The sequence below is a fragment of the Tupaia chinensis genome, unplaced genomic scaffold (genome assembly GCF_000334495.1).
Source record: "Tupaia chinensis unplaced genomic scaffold, TupChi_1.0 Scaffold140356_1, whole genome shotgun sequence".
Lineage (NCBI taxonomy): Eukaryota > Metazoa > Chordata > Mammalia > Scandentia > Tupaiidae > Tupaia > Tupaia belangeri.
Window position 1 is genome coordinate 1,338,540 of NW_006200233.1, and position 10,590 is coordinate 1,349,129.

At 52.9% G+C, this 10,590-nt stretch overlaps 3 non-coding genes across 3 annotated transcripts; 2 read left to right on the forward strand and 1 right to left on the reverse strand.

Annotated features, from left to right (window-relative positions):
• The first annotated feature begins 1,438 nt into the window (after window positions 1–1,438).
• Window positions 1,439–1,510, forward strand: TRNAQ-UUG (transfer RNA glutamine (anticodon UUG)). Its single transcript has one exon. It is a non-coding gene; the product is annotated as a tRNA-Gln (tRNA).
• Window positions 1,511–4,940: 3,430 nt separating this feature from the next.
• Window positions 4,941–5,022, reverse strand: TRNAS-GCU (transfer RNA serine (anticodon GCU)). The gene has a single exon. It is a non-coding gene; the product is annotated as a tRNA-Ser (tRNA).
• Window positions 5,023–7,094: 2,072 nt separating this feature from the next.
• TRNAA-AGC (transfer RNA alanine (anticodon AGC)) lies at window positions 7,095–7,166 on the forward strand. The gene has a single exon. It is a non-coding gene; the product is annotated as a tRNA-Ala (tRNA).
• The last annotated feature ends 3,424 nt before the right edge of the window (window positions 7,167–10,590 follow it).

The following is a 10,590-nucleotide window of genomic DNA, read 5'->3' on the forward strand; positions in this document are numbered from 1 at the left end:
CCCAGACCCTGCACCAGCCCCTACACCTGCCCCAGAACCTGCACCAACACCAGCACCAGCACCTGCACCAGTACCTACACCAGCACCTACACCTGCACCAGAACCTGCACCAGCACCAGCACCTCCACCTGCACCAACACCAGCACGTGCACCAGTACCTACACCTGCACCAGCACCAGCACCTGCACTTGCACTGCCAGCCGCGGTCAGGAAGCACAGAACCGCCGCCGCGGCAGCCAGTAAGCCGCAGGGCCGGAAGTCGCGCCCCTTCCGGTCCGCTCTAGAATTCCGGCGGTGCCGGCGTCTCTGTGGTCGTGGAGGCCTGTCCAGTGAACCCGGGGAGGGAGGAGCGCGCTCTGGGACCCACAGAGGTCCAGGATGCGGGCCGAGGGTGGGTTCTCGGGGTGCTCTGGGCTTCGCCGTCGCGGGGCCGCCGTGGAAGTGCGCGGGCCTGGAGTCCTCCCGCGGCTCGCTCGGGAAGGACTGGCCGCTCCTGCCCTGGGCCCCGAGGCCAGCTCCACCGAGTCGTCAGAGCGCGACCGTGCTCATCCCATTTTTCGGATGGGACCGCCGAGACCTTTAGGGAGCGAGCTTCCCCCTAGCGGGAACCGTGGCCCTTTGTGCTGCGAGCCCTGAGTGAACATCTGTGGGGAGCTAACTCCAAAAACTGCACAAAATATGGACGAGTCTTCGGAGCCTGGGGGATCACCGAATGGGGGGACAAGGTCGCCCCAGCCAGCGGCGGACCCTGCAGACAGCCAGCACGCTAAGATTAGTGAATGTTCATTCAAGCTGTTTCGGAATGAATGTATACACTCACACATTATTACCTACAAAGATTGGGTAATACGGTACATTTTAATTAGCAGATTGCGGGATTTGTTTTAAACCTGCACTAAATCCGTCCCCGCCCCCGAAACGCCTAAGCCCACACACGTGGCACACACGTCTACCCTTCCAGTGTCTGAATATTATGTCGGTTACATAGACTTAAACCTCTCCAAGTGTCTGGTGTTGCAAAATGTTGCTATGAGCTTTCTTAGACATATATTTTGAAGTGTAAAACATTTTTGCAAGATGGCTTCTAGAAGAAAAGTTGCTGAGATCCATGTTATTTGGATAGACTTTGCCAAACTGCACCCCAGAGGGGCAGTTATGAGTCTTCCTGTGCCAAGACCCCTCACTGGGCCCTTTCCAATGCCGTGGAACGAGTCGCTCTGTATGACACGTTTCTGTGAAATTCGCAGAAGGTGCTATTGTAATGAGAATTAGCTGAGTGCTGCGTCTCCCTGCTCCAGCCTCTCCTTAGATACACGATCCGATCCGTGAGGGCTCACAGAAGCCTGACCTCACGCCTGTGGTTGGAGGTTCTACGAAGTTAATTCGCCAGGAGATCGTTTAACCACGACCGCGGATACTTTTTCTTTTGCCCGTGGTTGGTCCCATGGTGTAATGGTTAGCACTCTGGACTTTGAATCCAGCAATCCGAGTTCGAATCTCGGTGGGACCTTTCAAAACAGAACCTTTTACAGTCCCCGAGTCGGCCGGGGGCTCGTTCCTAACCTACTCACACCGTTGTGGCCACGTGTACCGAATTAGGCTCTCTTCCCCCCTCGGGCCCGACCTGTCGCCAGAAGCGCGAGACCCGTAGGGACTATTGGGAAGACGCCGCTCCCAGGCTCGCCGGCTTCCAGCCCTGACAACCTGAAACCCAGCGCCTGGCGGAGGAAGCGTCCCCACCATCCCAAGGCTAGCAGCCTCCTCGCCCCCGCGTGCGGAACCGGAACCCCGAACCCAGCTGGCCCGGGCGCGCTTTTTCGCTGGTCACTCCTCACTCATCTCAACCCTGCCTTGCCTGGACAGGGCGCCCTCGCCTCCTTGGCGCGTCTCTTCTCGTACTGACCACCCGCCCGACTGCGGGACCCTCCAGGACACGCCCCAAAGCCCGAGGCGCGGAGCCCAGGTCCGGGGCTACCCGCCTCCGGCGGAACCCCGGGCTCTCGGCGCAGAACCTACTTGTCCCGAATCGGGCCTGTGCAGGCGGAGCGGCCCGGGCAGGACCCCACCACGCGGGCCACGGGGCAGGGGCGAGTCGGGCACCGGGGTGACCGCGGGCTCCCAGAAACTGCCAAACGCCCGCGTCCCCGCCGCGTCCGGCAGCAGCGACTTCCCACATGCTCACTGTGTAGACCCGGAAAGCACTGCATGAGACACGTATCCGGTGAAATTCGCAGAGGGCGCTATTGTAGTAAGAATTAGTTGAGATGGCGCCCTGGGCCTGCCAGGGCTGGGCCGGAGAGAAGGCCCAGGGCAGCTGCCCCAAGGAGTCACAAACACCCACGGCACTGGGCTGGGAGGGAGCACACCTGGTCCCGCCCTGGGGACTCGCGTTCCTCCGCCTGTGTCACTTCAGGCAGCTGAACCATTGCTGTGGGTGTTTGCAAGGACTCCATCCTGGCCAGTTCTTCCCGCTCCTTTCACCCCTCTTCTTGGCTAGGGCCCACCCTTAGTCTCTCCAGCCCAGTTTTAGCCAGAACCCTGTAAGGCAGTTTGGTGAGAATGCCCACCGGTACCAAATCGAGTTTCTTAGTACTTTCCATCCAGCGACTTCCCTATGTAGCCCATCGACTATAAATCCCCAGAAATGAAAACAAAATTTAAAAGCTGCTCAAGGGCCAGCAGGTGGTGTTTAGGCACTGGATCCCACATACTTGACACTGTGGTTTGAGTCTTGGACTTGGTGGCTTGAAAAACGCACAGGGCGCATGTGCAAGCATGCCCAGAATTCCAAGAGAAGAATGGAGGAGAAGGGATTGCAGCACGGCCAACCCCCTGAGGGATGGTTTCTTTTCTCTCTCTCTCTCTCTCTCTCTCTCTCTCTCTCTCTGTCTTGCAAGCACGCACCCCCTACAACCCAAAAAAAATAGAAGAAAAAAATTTTTTAAATATTATTTAAAAATATATCCAAATCACAGGGACCAGCAGATGATGTAAGGGTTACATCGTTGGACTGCTACACAGCTGCTGTTTTAGTCCTGGACCTGGGAACTTAAAACACACTGGGCGCGTGTGTGCATGCCTAAAATCCCAAGAGGAGAATGGAGAAGAGATTGCGCCATGCCATCCCCCCGGGGACTTTCCATCTGTCTCTCTCCACCTTTCCCCAAGCATACACACTCTACAGCAACAATCTCTCTAGAAATTTTTTTTAACTTAATTTTTTTAAAAAAATGTCAAAATCAACAAATATGATATACTATCTCAACAAAATGCAGGATGAAATGATATGGTCATCTCAATAGATGCAGAAAAATATTCATAATAAAAACTGTTAACAGATGGGGCCTGCAAGTAGCACAGTGGTTAAGTGGCTGGACTCTCACATGGCTGACTGCATGGATTCCTGGACTGGCCGTTTCACACTCATGCCGGGTGTGTGGGCGTGTGTGCTCAAAATCCCTCAAAGAGAATGTAGGAGGGATTGAGCCATGGCCATCTCCCTTGGTGTGGGGGGGTGATTTTTCATTTTTTCTCTCTGTCTCTCACTGTGTGTCTCTGGTGAGCACACGTGCCCTCTAGCAAAAATCTCTCTCAAAAAATTCGTATTGCAGTATTACAGATACACACATTCACATTAGACAGATGATGGACAGTGGAACTATTCACACCAGCATAGTCTGCAACAGCAAAAACTGGGGAAACTCAGACCGTCAGTGGTGGCTAGGTACATGACAGGGTCGCCCACCTGCTGGAGCCCTTGGGGAATGAGCCACCGCTCGGCATGGGGGTATGGAAAGCCCTGCAGGGTACACTAGCCAGGAGAGGGCAAGGCCGAGACCCAAGAGCATGGTATGCAGTCACTGTATCTTTCTGAGATAAAAATAGGAATATATAGTTTATACATTTGTACATGCTTAATATGATTGTGGAAGGAATGGGGGCCCGTGGCTCTCTGTGGAGAATGTAATTAGTACAAGAGGAATAAGGGTGAACGGAAGGTTTTATTGAGCAACCTTTTGTACTTTCTGAACTATGTGAATGCAGTGCCTGTTGAAATAAGTAAACGAAAGGGAAGAGCCGACGTCCCCAAGGCCCAGCATGGTGGAGGCCACGATTAGGAACTGCAGTCTGGACACTCGTCTGCCTTTGCTTGAGAGGCCTCTGGGTCTGACCGACTGCCCCACCGAGTGTGTCTTCAGCTACGTCCTAGCTCTGAGCCAAAGCGCTCTCCTCAAAGCTAGAGGTCCTTAGACAAGCGTGACTAAGTAGTTGACTGGGGAGGACACCGCGAGATTGGTGACCACAGTGACAACTCGCACTAAGGTTGAAGCAGCTAGCATGGGGGTTTAAGGCCACTCGGTCCCACATGGTCAGCTTCACCTCGGAGCCCCAGACTCATGGCTTGAAAACAGCGTGAGTGTGCCTGAAGTCCCAGGAGAGAATGGACAAGGGATTGTGGCGTGGCCGTTTCCCCTAGGAATGATTTCTCTCTCTCTCTTTCTCTCTCTCTCTCTGTCTTTCTGGCAGGTCCATACACCCTATAGCAAAAACTAAAAAAATAAAATAAAAAATTGGCTGAAAATTTTCACGAAAATGTATAAGCGATGTGTTATACCTCTCTGTACAGATAATTCCATCATTAAGTTCGTTAGGTGGTGTTTCCTTTAATCATTCCATTGCTTCCTCCGAAAAGCTGGGGACGTTGGGGGGATACCGCCCCTGCCCGCCAGAGGTCACCATCTGCTGGGGAAGCAAATGCTCAGCTCAGTGACAATTTAACTAGGAAATGTGATCATCACTCAGGTGACACACTGAGGCAGCAGAGGTCAGGGAAATCCGTTCGGTTTGAAGGTGAATAAGGAATTCATTCATCAAAGGTAAGCGCCAAGAAGGGGGCATCCACAGCAACCGCTAAGAGGGTTAAAGAAAACCTCCGCATCCGACGAGGGTGGGATTCGAACCCACGCGTGCAGAGCACAATGGATTAGCAGTCCATCGCCTTAACCACTCGGCCACCTCGTCACCTGAGGGTGCCACTACTTTTCCTCCTCCCTGCAGTTCTTTCCATGGCGGCGTCTCAGATCTTCGTCTGGCTCAGCCGAGATTCAGGGCCCACGCCCGCGCTAGGACTAGGGTTCGCAGGTGCTTCCCGCGGCTGCGGCGGGGCGTGCAGAGCACAATGGATTAGCAGTCCATCGCCTTAACCACTCGGCCACCTCGTCACCTGAGGGTGCCACTACTTTTCCTCCTCCCTGCAGTTCTTTCCATGGCGGCGTCTCAGATCTTCGTCTGGCTCAGCCGAGATTCAGGGCCCACGCCCGCGCTAGGACTAGGGTTCGCAGGTGCTTCCCGCGGCTGCGGCGGGGACTCCCGCGCGGTTCAGGCATGGCGACCTCCTCGCCCCATGGGAACGTCTCCGCGGGCTTGGGTCCCCGGGGCTCCGGGAGCCCACGAACCCGCCCCGCCACCCCTCGCCCTGGGTCCCCAAGACCTTCCTCCCTCCGCGGTCCGACACCGGCGACGTGGAGCAGCGGCGCGGAGATGCGCTGGCACAGAACCCAGGGCCCAGCGGGACGCGCGGCTCCGGGGTAGACGGACCTGGGCGTGAGGACGGGTTGGTGCGGTGGTGTCCCCAGTGGTCCCTGGGCCTTCCCGGAGGAAGGGGCATTTGAGAGCGCAGCCACACCCCATCAGGGCCCCGGGCTCCCCGCGGCCGGCGCGTGGCGACTCCCCGGAGCGTTTGGAGATGCTGGCGCTCCTCCTCGCAGGGACGCTCCGCGTGTGTCCTAGGGTGGCAGGAGGGACCCTTCTCTCTCCTTCCCAGGTTTCTTTCCTGAACCCCCTGTCCAGCCGTCGTGGCCAGCACAGCCCCCGCGGGAAAGCCGGCGGCCGTCCCGGGCTGGGGCACCGCGGTCGCATTCGTCTCTGGGCGAGGTGGCTTTACCGTCGCAGGGGTCGGCACTGCCGTTCTGCTGCTCTGGTCACTACACTTGGTTTCTTCTGGCCTTCCAGAGTTTTGGGCGTCCTCATTTTGTACCAGCGACTTCAAAACTATTTCTGGGCGGGCAGGTGGCCTGGTATGGCTGACTGCAGTTGCACCCCGGACCTGGCGGCTTGCTTTCTCACCATGGCAGTGCACCCACCTTGTAGCAAATTTTAAATAATAATAATAAATAGGAGGCCAGCAGGTGGCGTGGTGGTTAAGGGCACTGGATTCCCACATGGCTGACCGGCTTGGAGACCTGGAAGCTTGCTTTCTCTGTGTGTGTGTCTCTCTCTCTGTCCCTCTCGAATGCAGCATGGCCATTTGATTTCTCACTTTCTGTCTCTGTCTCACTCTTACCAGTACAAGTACCTTGTAGCAAAATTTTAAAAAGAAAGAAAAGAAGAAAGATCTAAACTCAGTAATCTATGCTTTCACCTTAGGAAATCAGAAATGCAGAGCGAATAAACCCAACGTAAGTAAATGATAATAAAATAATGATCAGAACAAAAATTAAGGAAATTGAGAAGAGAAAAATAATCAGGAACAACCAGTGAAGCCAAAATTTAGTTCTTTAGAAAGAAAAACAGAGGGAACCAGCAGGTGGTGTGGCGATTAAGGGCACCTGCTTAATCAAGTCTACCTGCCAGCTTCCTTTCACTTTCCGCTTCTCTCTCTCTGTCTCCCTCTCCCTCTCTAGTCAAATAAATAAAATAAAATAATCATTAGAAAAAGAAAAAGATAAACGGGAGGGGCCAGCAGGTGGCGTGGTGGGTAAGGTGTTGGTCACGCCCACATGGCCGACCTCGGTTTAGTCCTGGACCTGGTGGCTTGCTTTCTTACTTTCTCACTTTCCCGCTCGCTCTCTCTGTCTCTCTCCCCGTGAAGGTCCCGGCCCGGCGACCCTCCCCACGCGGCGTCGGCGGCAAGGAGCCTCCTGTGCGGCCCTGCGCTCTGGAGCCCCTTTCAGGGTCATCTTTTCCGCGCTGCCCCCAGAACCCGCGCAGCTGATGCGCGTTCTCGGCTCTCCTGCAGTTTGCTAATGTGTAGGAGGGGGAAGAAATAAAGATTCTAAATCATGAATGGTCTCCAGGACAGAGCCCTCCCACTCGGGGGTGTAGCTCAGTGGTAGAGCGCGTGCTTAGCATGCACGAGGCCCCAGGTTCGATCCCTGGCACCTCCAAGGTTTTAGGTGGTTGTGGTATTCATTACTGACCCTCTGCCTGTGCCTGTTGCTGTGGGACCTGCTCCTCCTGCCTTCTGCCAGGCACCATGTTTGCCCATCACTGGGCCTGTTCTCTTCTTCCCTACTAAAAAGTAGGAAAGAAACAGAAAAAGCCTTAAATAGACTATTTCATTAATTAATTTGTTTTATTAAAGCCTTTTGCCATAGGATGTTGGCCAGCGAGAGAGAAAGAGAGACAGTGAGAAAGAAAGTGAGAAATCACCCTCCTGGGGGGATAGACACTCCACAATCCTCTCCATTCTCCTTTCAGGATTTCGGTCATGCATACACATGTGCCTGGTGTGATTTTCAAGCCTCCAGATCCGGATTAGAACCAGGGTTGCCCATGTGGAAGTCCAGTGCCTTACCACCACCTCACTTTCTGGCCCCAGTTCCATTAATTTAAAAATTTTTCTGAATAGTTCTGGAGGCCAGCAATGCCCAGAGGTGCAGAAAGGCTCTTGCTGACTCCCTGTCCCTGTGCTCCGACCTCAGTACTTGGCCTTCCTTGAACGCAGGTGCGGAGCGGTGGGGCCCACTGTCCCACTGTCCCATTGTCCCGGCATCCCAAAGGACACAGCCGCACAGCACCTCCCAGAAGGACTGCCAGCCTGCCAGGATGGCTGAGACCGAGCACCTACATACTCTCCTTCAAGAAAATTCCAGACAAGACGAATGGCACGCCAGGGTCATTTCAGAGGTAAGAGTAACTGGAGGGCCTGTGCGCTGCCCCCAACGGGAGCTGTGCCACCTGTGTGGCTTGGCCGCAGGTGGAGACAAAAAAGTCCCTTTTTAACTTACTGATTTATAGGGATTTGAATTTATTTTTAAAATATTTACTTATTTATTTTTTATTGTTTTTAATTTGACCAGAGAGAGACAAACAGAGAGAGGGAAAATGAGAAAGCAAGCCACCAGGTCGGGACTCGAACCGCAATTGGCCATTTGGGAGTCCAGTGCCTTAACCACCACGTCACCTGCTGGCCCCATCTAGGAACGTTTTTATTCCAGAAAATAATTCTGTGTAATATATATTAATAGATTTTCTTGTTCTGTGCCACCTACTTACATCCCTTTAAGATATTTTGTGGTCTGGTACCAGCAGTTGGCATAATGGCTATGTCGTTGGACTCCCATGTAGTCGACACGGTGTAAGTCCTGGACCTGGTGGCTTAAACTGATCCCAAGAGTGCAGAGCAGCCATCCCCCCGGGGGGTAATTTCTTGCTTTCTGTCTCTCTCTGCCTTTCTGGCAAGTGCACACACCCTAGCAAAGACCTCTCCAAAATAAAAGATACTTTGTGATCAAAGAGATTTAATCTTCTCATGACAAGATAAGGATATCCCTTCTCTTCTCTACTACTTAATGTTTAATGCAAAGCATTTTGATACCAAAAAATAAATAAATAAAGGCTGGAGAAGGAATAATGCTATATCTGTCTGTTGGTAGGATTACATTCCTGGAAACAAGCCGTCAGAATGGAAAGAACAGAGAGCGTAGTGCAGAAGCTGGTGGTAAATGAACACAAGTACACACACGCACACAGAAACCTTCCCGTACCCAGCCTGTAGAGTTTTCTCTTTGTTTGCTACAGGGCTCATGCTTTCATGGAGAGAGGGAGAGAGAGAGGGAAAGTGAGACAGCTTCCCCCAGAGGGGATGGCCACACTACAATCCCTTCCTTCACCTCCATTCTCCCCTTGAGATTTGGAGCATGCAGGCAAACGTGCCCAGCATGTTTTTCAAGACACCAGGTCCAGGACTCGAACTGCTCAGTCAGCCATGGGGGATCCAGCCACCCTAACCATCGTGCCACCCGCGTACCCATCCTGTGAGTTTTGTAATATCAACTCATTAGTTTGAAAGCTGGCAAAGGGAGGAAAAGAATCACATATTAGGACCAGCAGGTGTCGTGGTGATTAAGGCACTGGATTCCCACATGGCTGACTGAAGTCCCAGACCCGGCAACTTGAAACACATCAGGCACATGTGCATGAGTGTCCAAAACCCCAAGAGAAGAATGGAGAAGAAGAGATTGCGGTGTGCATCCCCCCTGGTGGGTGTTCTTCACTTTCCATCTCTCTGTCTCTCTCTGTCTTCCCAGCAAGCACATATGCCCTATAGCAAAAATCTATTAAAAAAAAAATCAAATATTTAGCCTACCTCTCCTGTATGGAATGAGTTTCAGGACAGACCTATAGTTTGGAAAGAGCTTCTCTGTAGTAGAATCAGACGTAAGAAGTGCAGGAGGGGTGATGCAATGACCTCCACACTCTGCAGTGGTATGGCTCTCACACACCGAGGCCCCGCCTTGGACAGCCACCCCCAACCTTGGGGGACATCGGAGGGAACCTTGAGTGGACGGAGCAGCACCCTGGTGGTGACATCTGATTTGTATCCCAGTGGGGAAAACAGGGAAGATAAAAATGGAAGTTGGGGGAGCAACAGATGACATAATGGCTATGTCGCTGGGCTCCCACGTAGTCAGCCATGGTCCGAGTCCCTGACTCGGTGGCTTAAACTCACACTGGGCACATGTGTGTGAGTGTCCAAGATCCAGAGAGGAAGATGGAGGAGAAGGGATTGCGGCATGGCCACCCCCACCCTCGGAGGTGATTCCCCACTCTCTGTCTCTCTGGTGAGTACATGCACCCTATAGCAAAAACCTCTCTTAAAATTTAGATAAAGAAAAAGTGGAGGTTGGTAAAGTGAAATGAGAGCACAGAAGGGCGGCCAACCTGAAACTGTGTGGCAGGTACCTGGGCATTTACTGTGATGTGACCCAACATTACCTTAAATAGTGCACACCAGTTCCCTTTGGGATGGAGCTGCTGCCTTCCAAGAACCTGCCCAAGGGAGCCCACAGGGAAAGGGGCGTACCTGCTCTCCAGGCCATTGAGAAGCTCCAAGCTGTCCTCTGCCAATGATGCTGCACACAGAGGGAACTGCGGTGTGGGAAGGGGGCGCCCACAGGCTGTCCACGCTGGCAGGCTTGCAGCGTGCCCGTGGTGGGTGGTGGCAGTAAGCGAGCTGAGGGCGACCGTGGCTGAACAGGGGCCACAAAAGGGCCTCTGGTTGGTGGTGTGCCATCCCCCAAAGTATTTAAAGCAAATAAAGTCCCCAATAAAAACCTTAAAGTGTTATATGTAACTGACTGGTGTGCAGTGTGTTCATGCTGGGAAAAATTCATTTTACAAACTGGTGATGTACAGCAATTGAGTGGATAAAGAAAATTTTAAAATAAAAGATTTTAAAAACTTTGTATCTAACCTTTGTACTATATACTATATTACATATACTATGTTAATGTATGTATTAAACTTTCTTTCCAGGCCAGGCCCATGGCCTGGTGGGAGGGAGCTTGATCCCACAGGCTGGCTTTC